Here is a 12,752-nt window from a genome sequence, read left to right as displayed (position 1 = left end):
GGTGCCATTGTGAATGATAAGAGCAACAGAAGGTAGGAAAGAGCCATTAGGCTGGAAGAAGAAGAGAAGTGGTGTTGGCCAGCTGGAAGGTGGTGGTGGGAGAGACAAAAGCAGCAGTGAGGGAAGGCCATGCTTGTAAACCTACATTAAGAATGTGAGAAAATCTGTGTGGCAACTGGCACTTCAATATTTACAGCATCATCCTTCATACTGAAATACGTGCAATAACACAGGGCAGATTCACACATGGATGGACAAGTGTGAGTTTAGAGTAATGACTGCAGCTTCTGTGGGGCTCCTGCATACTTCTACCAGTGGGAATGAGATCAGATATTGGCTCTGGATCTCTGTTTCCAAACAGTGCAAAGGATGAGAGCAGAACAGTTTCTATCCAGCTGGAAAGTGGCAGCCTTAAATCAGGCCACAAAACAGATCAACTCCTGCTTACACTTTTTTTTTTTTTTTTTTTTCAAATGCTGCACTGAGCCCTTCTCCAACTCCTCACCATTAGCTTCCAAGGCTAGGGAAGCATGTACAGGGCTTTTTTGATATATGTGCAGCTATCAGTTTTTGTATTGCTAATTGGGCTCAAAGTGTGTTAGCTTTGATTTTTAATGCTCTGTAATTTGCTAGATAAGCCTCAGTTTCTGCAACAGCTATATAAATAGGGCTGTTTTCATCACATCTTGGAGATACTTTACAACATTGGACTTTTTATAGGTCTACTAACCTTGAAAGGTGAATTACATCTGTTTCTCAGTACTGTACAAGCTTAGGAATAGACATTTTGTGACGGACATCAGACATCCAGTGGTTATGTAACTATTTTTTTAATTTTTTCAAGCACATACAAAATCTGCTAGAGAGAATCAAATCTGAATTTACAAGCATTTGGTTACAATCAAGATTCAAACTCACACTGCCTTGCATTCTGTCACTCCCAAATTTATTACAGCCTATACCACTTACTACTGATAGACGTAACATCTCCACATCTCACATCATTAGAAAAACACATTTGTGGCTGCTCTCATCCAAATCCCAAAGGAGATAACAGGACCCTGTCCAGCACATGGCACAGGCTTCTCCTCGCTGACTGCTCTCAAAACAGAGAAATCAGTTCACGTACAGTAGTTCACCAGGCATCCTTCACCTGCCAGTGTGTATATTAAAAATAGAATGTAAATAATGAGATTTCCTATATAATAAAAATGTACTGTCATGATAAGATTATGGGCTTGAATGATGCTGACTTGACTCAGTCAAACTATTCTATGGTTCTATGACTTGATGTGATGTTCAGGAAAGGTTGACGTCCTTTTAAAGTCCTTAGCTCAGACTCTCCCATCTCTTTTCATTCTTCAGACTGGTTTTACTCCAGTTGGCACTGCCACACTGGTGTTGCCAGGCTCCTACTCTATTCTTGATGGCAAAAGGTGGCATGGTTTATTTATTTATACATGCAGTATAACATCGTTAGCAGCAGCCCCGTGGATTGAGATGTAAATGATGCTGCCTGAGTGCCTCCTTGGAAAGAAAAGACCATGTCAACTCCTTCGGTGCACCCACCACTACCCCCAAAGGTGATGATGCCCTATTCCCAGTGTACAGCACCACCCAGCTTTACAGGGTGTTTGATTGTGCCCTGCTCTGTAAACCTTCCTCGGCTGCTTCTTTCCTGATGCTGATATAAATCTAGACCATCCCCACCAGCATCAGTGCGAGGCTTCCGATGTCACACTCACCGGTGAACAGTCAGGATTTCTGTATTCATCTTTTACACATCTTTGCCTTAGCACTGTTTTGTTGTTGGTGGTGTTTTTTTGCTTGTTCTTTTTTTTTTTCTTTCTTTTGATGAGAGAGGAACAAGAAACACCTTACCCTGTGAGCAGTTTCAAGGTCCCCACACAGCAATGCAGTTCTGTGCCAGTCGATGCCAAGCCGGCACATTTGTGTCACTGCCATGAGTCTTGAGCTTTGTCTCAAGCTGAATGCTCAACATGCAGAATCTAGGTGATTTCTAATTCTGGTAAGCCTAACATTCATTCTGCTGTCCACTCATTTTACTTAGCACCATATTTTAGCATTAATTTTCTATTGTTGTCAGGAGGTAATAAACAATTTGGGTTGCTTAGATGCCTACATAGGTTTAGATGACTACAACTTTTCTCCATTTTTTACCAAGAATTCTTACTAAAGATGGATATAATATGAATTATGGCAGGATTACCATATAATGCTAACAATAATTGGGGTAATGACATCTGCCCTTTAGTTCTACTTATTGGAAAAGCAATGCAAACCCTTTCATGCTTTGTTGTTTCTTAGCTATCAAAAACTGCCCTAATAAACCATCTCTAACAGTGAACATTGCATTATATTGAATAGTTTTGTCTTCAGTTTGCAAATATGCAAAGAAGGGAGAGCTGAGGTAAAATGAATGTGGAACTTACGGGTGGGAATAACATGTGAATAAAATGCCTGGAGTCCCAGGAGTGGTACAATTATGACAAACAGCATATTAGTATTGCTCTCACCCTGCCTCAAAGGGTTTTATTGAAGTGATTTGTCTTCAGCTGTGAAGGTGAGTGCCTTTCTACGTGTATGTACTCACTGGTATGATGTATGTACACAGATATGCACCTGCCCACCATACGTTCACATCATACATATTCATGGATCCAAGCAAAATAATAACTGTCAATTTAGCATGTTCTATATGGGTGAGTCCAAAATATTCATTCTTCATGTGTACAGTGTTTCAATACATATGCAACCATTTACCAAATATAGTGTCAAACTGTGATTCCTTTTTTATTTCTTCAGACATTGTTCTTTATTAACTGCAACTTGTTCCTTCCAGTTGTTTCTCTGTCACTATTTAGAGGCATGTTCTAATGTATAGCTGTATATTGCCTGTTCTGTGTGCTATATGCTACTGTTTGAGTCTTAATTAAGCTGAATATTACTGGTCTAAATGTTCTTAATTTTGTACAATAGACTTTTGCTTGGGTTTCACAATTTGATGCAGTATGTTTAAGAATGTAGTATGTGATAAAATAAAAAGGTCCCAAACCTTCAGATTTATGTTTCATAGAAAAAGCCAGTACTTTCTTTCACTATTGCAAAATTATTTCTGTATTTTTTAATAAAGGATTGTATTTATTTGGTTCTATGTACGTTTTATCTAATAAACCTTATTTTTTAAATAAGAATCTGGACTCGGTCTATACACATCTGCAGTGTTCATTGTGTTCAACACACAAAGCACTTTTACCTACCAAATTCCCTGTGGCTGAGCCTGCAGCTCTGCTAATGCCAGAATTACCTCCTATCCTGACTGGTGCAGAACTAATCTCACATTTTGATTCACATTTCTCTGCTATGCAAATAAGAGATGGATACTGAGGTGTCAGCCTGTTGATAAATCCCCACTGCGATACATTAGCATCAATGCTCATTTGCAGGGCAAGCAGTTTCTTTGGTTCTCAGCTGAATTAAGGCTAGGGTGTCAATTTGAAGCAAGGGTACAACACACAGGCAGATGCCTAATCCCTCAGGCTGCATCTGCATGGGCAGACCCTGCTCTCATTTGTGTTGATGTAAATCTGAGGTGGCTCAGCTGAAGTGATTACTGTTGTTCTGGATTTACACTGGGGAGAAAACAAGAGCAAATTTTTTCCCAAGACCAAGATATTTCAAGGTTGATCTGCCCACTTTACACACTGGCAGCTACTGGAACACTCTATCAATGTCTCAATAAAAAGTCTGAAAAAGAGCCAAAAAAAATCTCAGCTCCACTACCATTAAGAAACTTCCCCTAGAAAATAAGAAATGTTGTCTCTGTTATGTAGAGTCAGCTCTAGCTACCCGAGTAATACATTGCATTGAATGATTCCCCTCTTTTTTGCCCTTTAATTGCACTTTCCTCAATGATGCTATCAACAATACAGCATGATGAAGTTTCCCCTGAAGTCAATTTGCCATCCACATCAGCAAAAGCAAGAACAGGCCCTGGATATCAGTCTTTGGGTCCTATCTTCTTATTGGTCTCCATAGTCAGATAGAAATAAAGCTCAAAACCCAATATTACAGAAAAGGGAGATGAATGTACCCAAGGGATTCTACTAAAGAAAAGTGGGTTTAGGACACTCCTTGATTTTATTGATTCTGGTCCCTCTTTATGAATCCTGAATTTAAGGTAGACTTCAAAACAATGTTTTAAAGCTGTTTCTTCTTATGCTATTCCTTTGCTAAGACTAAAAATGAGGCCTGTGAGATATACAGCAACCCAGCTGCTGCTCATCCTGAGCTGTGGCTTGTTGCTGAGCTTTCATTCAAGGGGCAGGAGAAAGAGCAGACAAGTACATACCCCAGTGCTGAGTAGCCAGAGGCCTTGGCAGAGTCAACATAAAGTTCTGGATCAACTCGTGCTGACAGCCACAGGATTCTCTTCCCTGGTATGGATACTCACATTTCCAGTGGGTCATGGAATTAAGTCCTAGTTCAAACAACAAGCCTGACCTCAGCCCTTATGCCCCTAAACAATCACATGCAGCATTTTGGCTCTTCTGACGAGGAGAAATTTGCCTTTTTTTCACCAGACATGTCTTTTATCTCCAGGCTTTAAAGCCAGAAGAAAGTTTTCCTTCAGACTGGATATATTTAGAAGCCGTCTGAAGTCATTTGGAGCCTGGTTTCTGAGGTGAAGCAATTTAACTTCATCGCTGGTTTATGTGTCTGCAAAGTGCTCTGTCGCCTTGGTTTGAAGCTCAGACACTGTCTGTAATAAATACTAGGGGGAGGGGATAAAGCTCCTTCCTTTGATTATAAAACTAGACTGGACTTCAGGAAGCCTGCATTGATCTTGAAGATCACGGAGTAACATGGGCCATGAGGCACTTTTCATTTACTATTCTGTCTAAAGATCCCAGCTGGGCCTCACATCCCGCGCTCCACAAGGAATCACACAAGGGGAAATAAGACATCAGCATTCCTACCTTGCACAACCAAGAGACCAGGATTTAGATCTCAGGCTATGGATGAATATATATATATACATATATAGACATATATAAACATATATACATGCATATATATACGGAGAGAGTAAAACATCTTTTGTCAAAACTGTCAGTGCAAAGCAAACAAAAGATCTGGATGCCTTCTATAATTACTATGCAAATTGTTACATATAGCAGACTTTTTCTTCACCTAATTAGCAGGTGTGATGGCAATAGTGGCCAGTGATCTGCCCTTCCCCATACAGGAGCTCGCCCCATGTAAGACCAGTTAGTTACTTGCTCTGTCTCTAACACATCTGTCAGGAACCTGTGGTTCAAGAGCTGTGATGTGGCAGGTGACGAGGTTTTACACAGTCCTCTGCATAGACTGTTTAGCTGATATTACCAGGCAAAAGGGGAGTGTAATATGCCTGGGGTATTTCAGGTTCGTCAGATCTCTGCAAGGAAAGCCTGTCCATCTTTGCCATGGTAATTTACACTGAACACATCTGGGAAAGATTTTCATTTGCCAGTATTTTGAGGAAAAGTGCTGGTTAAAAATTTTGTCCTGGCAAGATGAGTTATTAAGATGGAAAAACTATGGGGAGACAGGAGTTGTTTCCCATGCCCTTGCCTCACTCTGTACATCCAGGAGAAGGATCAGAGAGCTCCAGTTCAGCAGAGATTTACTCTGGAGGTAACACTGTGCACTTTTCCAATCCTGTAAATAATTCGAAGATCTGTGTCTGTGAGAGCTCTGGGGGAAAAAAAAAGCCAACCTCTGTCCATGCCCCAGCAATGAGACTCATTCCAGTGAACACATTTATTTGCCAGTGCCATCTTGATTCCGCTCATGCCACCAAAGGCAGTGCAGAACTTCCCTTCCCAGGTGTGTGTAGACCACTTTGACATGTGGAACAGAAGCAAAGAGGAAGAACACACACATCCTTCATAGGCTTACTGAGGCAAAAACCTGGAGATAAATAAAAGCCTGGGAACTGGTGGTATTGCTTGTGACTGGGAGAAAATAGGAAAGACAGAAATTGTAAGTAAAAAGGGAAGATGTGAAGCCAAAAATTTTTTTTAAAAAAAGGAAAATGTGGGTCAAGCTGGTGAAAGAATTATGAGCAAGGAGAAAGGAGACCATGGTGGCCTGTAAGAGGACACAGAGCTGGAGCTAGGAGAAAGCACATTCTCTGAACCTGGGAATCACTGCAGGGACCTGAAGCGTGGGTGAAGAACTGCAAGCAGCAGTGGCTGAATCTGCATAGGTTCCCCACACTAGCACTCCAGGAGTAGCTGCAGCAGGGATTGAAGCCCTGCCAGCCTGCAAATTCCCACTCTCCATGACACTGTGCCGGCCTCCAAGGAGCATAGGTAACCCCCAGACACTGTGGTGCGCCTTCAACCCCTCTCCCCACCCTTGCATCCCTCTCCTGGCCCCACTCAGAGCCCTGGCTCTTCTTTCCCAGTGCTGAATTTTCCATTTCTCTTTTGCATTCATTTTTAACCCTCTGGCTTTTAAAGCGGATAGGAGCTCTTTGTTCAAAAATAAACCATCTTTTGAAATAGTGTTACTTCTCTCCTTGAACTTTTCCCTGTGAATGACTTGACATTAAGCTGATAGTTGCTCTTAACCAATTGTAAACCTATTAGTTGAGACCATAAAAATTACTGAAAGGCCAAGGCTAAAGCTATTTAAATGAGAAATATTTCTACAGAACTCCCCTGAGATGAAATAAAAAAGCCCCTGCCGACAGAGCGGCTGCCAGTTTCAGACTAGCAGGTTTGAAGATGATGTTTTGCTAACAGCAGTTAATCAGTAAATTCCCATTACTAATAAGGCCATCACTCTTGGCTGAAGCTGCAAATTACATGTTATGTTTCTCTCTGCTGAAGATAAAGTGTTCTTTAAATTTTGTGTCTGCAAATGTAATGTTTAGCACAAAACACCATCAGGAAAAACAAGAGGAAAATTGAAAAAATGTCACATACATTCAGCATCAATTTGCTTCTCTGTCACTAAAACTGAATATCTTTTTTGTTTTGGTATTTATTACCACCTTGAAATTTATATTTAGGAGGGGAATAGAAACCATGGGTGCTGAGTTTTGATGTCAGGTATGCTGCTGCGTGACAGGCATCTTAAAGTCAGACATAGTCTCATGTAAGTGAAATCAGAACAGGACTCTGTCACAAGACAAAATTAAAAAGGAAACAACCTCAAAAGTTTCATTATAACATTGCATCTTGATTGTCATCCAGGTCTTCTGCTCTCTTACAGAATTGCAAGTCTGGCTTCCTTCCACTAATGCAATCATCATTCCAAATTTCAACTCTTACTAGAGAGTAGGATTTTTGCCATCAGTGTCCAAAGAAGAGTACAAAAATGTGGTTTATTTTGGTTAGAAAGCTGGGGGTACTCCTTGATTACCAGTCCCTTTTGTTTTGCTTTCCCTGTCCCAGACACAGCCAAATTCAGAACCTATCCCCTTGCTTGGAAATGGAAGATGAAATGTGCCAATAGCTAACTCGACAGCAGGGCTTTTTTCCAGTATGAAATGTTCTTTACCTTCATTTCCAGAGACAGCCATACAAAAGTCAGATGCTTTAGGCAAAACTCCTCCCTCCAGTGCCAAATGATCTTTGCAGGGACACAGCAGCCTCATTTCTGCTGACCACTTCACATGAAAATGTCTTCATGCTTGGCATCCCTCCATGACCTTCAGCAGCAACTCCCAGCTTACTGAGTTGTTGGTAAGAGTGGGATTTTGCCTTGCACTCTTAATTCTGTGCAGGAGGGGGTGCATACATCCAGGCAGACACATGCCAACCCTGCAGCCGTGACCATGGGTACCACTTAATGTTGGTGGGACCATGGAGCACATTGTTCAGCCTCTGTGCTGGGGTGGGTGCAGGCAGGAGGCCCTCATTGTTGGTGCTGATCGGGGTGTCTCCCTATTCTCCTCTTGCTGCTATTACTGTTGTGTTTGTCATTAACACCCCCCCCCCTTTTTCCCAGTGCTGCAGGACAGCCCCTTTCTGGAGCATGCACAGAGCCACTGGGGAAGGAGAGATTGGTGTAATGGTGTACAGGTGGCAGACAGGAAATACTGTGCTTTGGTTCAAGGGAAATTTTTCCCTCACAGGGAAAAAACCTAAAAGACAATAGTTGTTTCGAAGGAAAAGCGTATGTGGCCCAGGAGAATATAAAATATGTTGTACACTCCATCGTATCCTCACTGCAGAGAGCAGTGCCTGTCAGAAGTCAAGAAGGGCTCAAGACCAGAGGGTCAGAGCCTGATACCAAAGTGCCTTTTGAATCCCTGGTGCTGTGTTTTCTCAGCACTCGCCTGTGAATTTCTCAGTCAAGATGATGCCGGTTGGTGATGTCTGGTGTTTCTTCTTCACTTTCATTTCTGTTAACACATCTTCTGCTTTCTCTTAGAGCGATGTACAGCTTCCTTTTGGGCGAATTCTCTATTTTTTGGCCATGCTCTACTTTCTACATTTTTTTCACATACTTTCCCACTTCTGCTTGCACCTCTGTATCCTTCCTTCACTTAGCTGCTAACCTTGTATTAATCATTGCTTCCCCATCCCTCGCTCTCCTTACTTAAAACAGCTTGGTTCTTCTCTTACAACTTTGTATTTTCCACCAGAAAAAATCCACTTCCAGCTGGATCCCTCCTTCAAGATCACTGTCTAGGAAACAAAATGTCAGCTAGGAGTTTTCTGTCTTGAACTGGGAAATGCTGACAGGCATGAAATTCATGTTCTAGGGAGCACATCTAGAAAGCTGGGAACTCATTTTATGTTGTGGCTCTACGATATGAAGGCTGTAAGTGGCCTCAGAGTAAGTCAGTGACCTCCACTGCAGTTCTTAGCTTTTTCTCTTCCTGTTGCCAAGGAGGGTCAATGCTCCCTCGGTCAAGTTACCTGAGCTTTGCCTCAGTGCTCCTAGCTGCACAGGGGAGTTAATAACATTTCTTCTCTCAGTGAATAATTTTATACATTATTTCTCAGGTGCTAGAATTCTCTCACCTGAAATAGGACTAATTGTCGTATTATAGACACCCCTACACACACACACACATATATATATACACGCATGTGCACACACACACACACACACACACACATATGCACATGAATGCTTATCTGCATCCTGTCCTTGAGCAGTGATCACCCCATACAGCAAACTGCACATTCCAAAGATAGGAGATGAACCTGGTTTCTATTTGAAGCCTCTCCTGAGCACCCTGGAGGTGATTGACGAGGCGTTCAGCTTTCCCAAACTGCTGCATCCATGTGTTACACTGACAGAGCTTCAACTGGACCCACGCCAGTGAAATTCTTTCCAGCTTGTCTTCCTGAGGAAGGGATAGTGTTTCCTTGCCTATCTCCATTTGACCTTTTCCCTGCTAGCCCTTTGACCAGTTGGCACAACTCAGTCAGAGGGTAGAGGCTCAGGCATGCTGAGATCCTTCAAGTTTTACTCATGAAGTCCCCATGCTGACACAACACCTCTTCTGTGTGAGGGAGCCAGCCTTGCTGTTATTACAAGTGATGTCTCCACTGCCATGAACAGCTACTTCTACTTCAGGGACAAAGGTCTCAAACTATGATCCTCTCAAACTATGAGGTGCTTTTTAATGGTATCTCCAACAAAAAGTGACATAAGGACCTCAGCTTTCAGTAGGGAAGTTCCCTGGAGATCCTAACAGCTTGGTTTTGGGCATGGGCAGTGGTTTTTAAGTTTGAACTAGGATGAGAATCTCCACCTTACTCCCACTTGCAGGATACACAGGATACACATAGTAAGCATCCCTCTGTCTTACGTCACCTGGCAGGGTTTTTTTCTACTTTCTCCTGGGAGATGCAGATTTTAATGACCTCACTGATAAGCATGCAAAGCAGGGAACTCCCCTCATTGGGACTGAAAATTTTTTAATATGGTTTATTCCACACTTCAACAACTCATCTATCCACCAACCTACCAAATAAAAGACTTGCCACCATGTCAACAGGTGGTCTTTTAGAAAGACTGAGCTCTTCTGAGTTTCTGAACAAACAGGCTTTGGCGTCTGGTTCCAAGAGGTTTAGGGTTGTGAATCCTAATTGAAATAAAGTACCTCCTTCAACAAATGGAGTTCATCCACCCTGGGATGAGGACATAAAATTTAAGATGAACCCTTGTCTGTAATGCTGCTTCTCAACAAGCTTCATGAGATTTCAGTCTTCACAGACTCACAAGGGGGCATCTTGAGCAGTGACTGGAACATGAAAGTCAGATCATAGAGTTTTGAGTACTGTTATGAGACGGATGGTTTACAAATCTCCTGGGTGTTAAACAGAGATGGCTAAGCCCAGCTGATTCAGGAGAAAGCCCTCATTTGGAAACAAAAACCTCACACTCGACTGCAGTGATGGAGGAGGCAGGAAAGAGGTAGTTTCTCTCTAATTTTCCAGATCCTGACTTTCCATTTTGACATACGAAGCTGTCTGTCTCCTGTGTTTTAGTTATCCAGTTTGAAGTATTTCAGCTTGGTCTTAATTTTATTGACTTGAGTATTTTTGTTGGCTCTACCATCTGTCATCAGCAGGGACTGAGAATGGGTCCTTCACAGCCAAACTCATGTCTTATTACTGCCTGTGAGCAAGAAGCATCACCAATAGCCATGGGCAGCAGTGGTCTTCTGCCTTCTTTTTCCTAAAAGACTATGCAAACCTCCAAGACTATCTGTTATATGAGAACAAAAAAAACACCTTCATTAGAAAAAAAATATTACTTTGGGTTTCCTTTAGTGGTTACTGGCAAAGCTAATGAGGTGACTGCCTGGTTCTTTTGCAGAGAACTGTGAGGTATGAGCTTTCAAATGTGAACTGGTTCATTTTAAGCCAACTTTAAAATTCCATGCACCAGCTGCAAAGACCTAGAGCTGCAACCCTTGTTTATGTCAGAAACAATTTCAAATGAGCAATTTGGGTAAGAGACCCTCCAGTTTAAGAAGTAAACTGAATTAGAAAGCATGATTAATTGCTACAGCCTCATTTAGCTTCAGATTTCTCTGCTTTGCACGCTTACCAGAGAAATCACAGCATTTACATTTGGTGCTAATAAAAACACTATTCATGCCAATTGATTTTTACATTGTAAATTTATTACCTAGAGTTTCATGCTACTTGGCCACGTGGTTTAACATCCTCTAGCCCACCTCTGGCTCAGAATGGATAATTGCAGTAAGCTCCACAAATGGGAGGATATGGCAACTTCAAGACCCACGCAGCACTGTCTGAAGATGCCCTGAGATAAAAGGGAAGAATGCAGCAAAAAGACCAAGTAAAAATTAGTTAGATCATTTAACATAAAAAATATTGTTTGGAGATTCATCCAAAATGCAAAGGATCAGTCATTTCTGAGTGTGCAATAGCACTGTTTGCTTTTATTAAATTTTGTTCTCCTAAATTATGACCGCTGCCTGGATGTTGCCATTTCGAAAAGAGCAGAACCATTTTTTCTCTCTCTTTTTAATTTTCTTCCAACTTTCCACAAAACCCTTCACCTCCAGCTAGAGAGGAGGCCTGGAAAATTTCAGCCTTCTAGGTGAAACTTTTGGATAGTTGCAAGCAAGTGAAAACAGGCAGATATAACATAATGGAAACACTTTGGCAGCCTTAGCTCTAGCTGTCACCAACGTTCCAGCCCTAATGAAAACTTTCCTGAAGCAAGGTTGGGGTAGTTGCATTAACCCAAAGAGGGCCTTTTTTGACCTCACTGTGGTTTGCAGGCAGGCTGAGCCCCCCGAGATGGAGGGAGCTGCTCAAGCAGCCATGCTCCACATTGGAAGGGGCTTGCATGTGTAAATGAGAATGTTATTTCTGCCCAGGGTTTACTCCCTTCAGCTTGGGTAAGAGGCCATGATGACTTTCCTGGGACAAGAGGTTTCTGCATTCCTGGTACGCAGAAAATCCTGTCGGATATTCCCCAAGCACTGGCAGTGCTATTCTGATCAGCTTCCCTGGACCTGCCATTCCACTGCCGTGGGATGACAGACATGTTGTGTGCTAATCTGCTGGACTCCCAGCAGACTCAAACAAACAGGCCTCAGCTCCTGACTTGCCTTCCCTTGCAGGGCCACCCTGCACCCTGCAAGGTCAAGGGAATGAGCCTCAGTGCAGCGTCCCAGCCAAGAGGGAAAAGATGCACCAAGGCTCCTCCTACCATAGCTCTGTCCACAGCAGTCTCAGGCAAGGAAACAGAGCTCCACCATGTCCAGGGCAGCCCTGTCCAGTGCGCGGAGTAGGCGCCCTCAGCCCCGGAAAGCTCTGAGTTTACTATAGACCATCTGAGAAAGTTCATGATGTATTCTGCATTGTTGGCTGGATTGCAACATGCAGACACAAAATGTGCTTTAGATATTAGAATCTTAAAATACCCCAAGTTGGAAGGGACCCACAAGGATCATCAAAGTCCAACTCACATTATACCCCACTGGCAATCCACACCAACTGTGTGATCTTGAAACATGACACCACTATCCCAGTGAGAGCAAAGCCCAACCAGCACTTTACTCACCGTCACTTGTGACTGTTACCCGAGTGTCTCATTCAGACAAATCCAGGATGTTGAATTACTATTTGTCATTTAAAATCATTAATTTTGAGCCCAGAATTTGTGCAGATCAACTTCAAGGATTCAAATAAAAGAGTTTTCCTCATTACTTGTAAGGTCCTGCTACTGAGTTG

Source organism: Empidonax traillii, unplaced genomic scaffold (genome assembly GCF_003031625.1).
Source record: "Empidonax traillii isolate 1590-97213 ecotype Southwest subspecies unplaced genomic scaffold, ASM303162v1 scaffold16:size2589160, whole genome shotgun sequence".
Taxonomy (NCBI): Eukaryota; Metazoa; Chordata; class Aves; order Passeriformes; family Tyrannidae; genus Empidonax; species Empidonax traillii.
Note: the sequence above shows the minus strand (reverse complement) of the source record.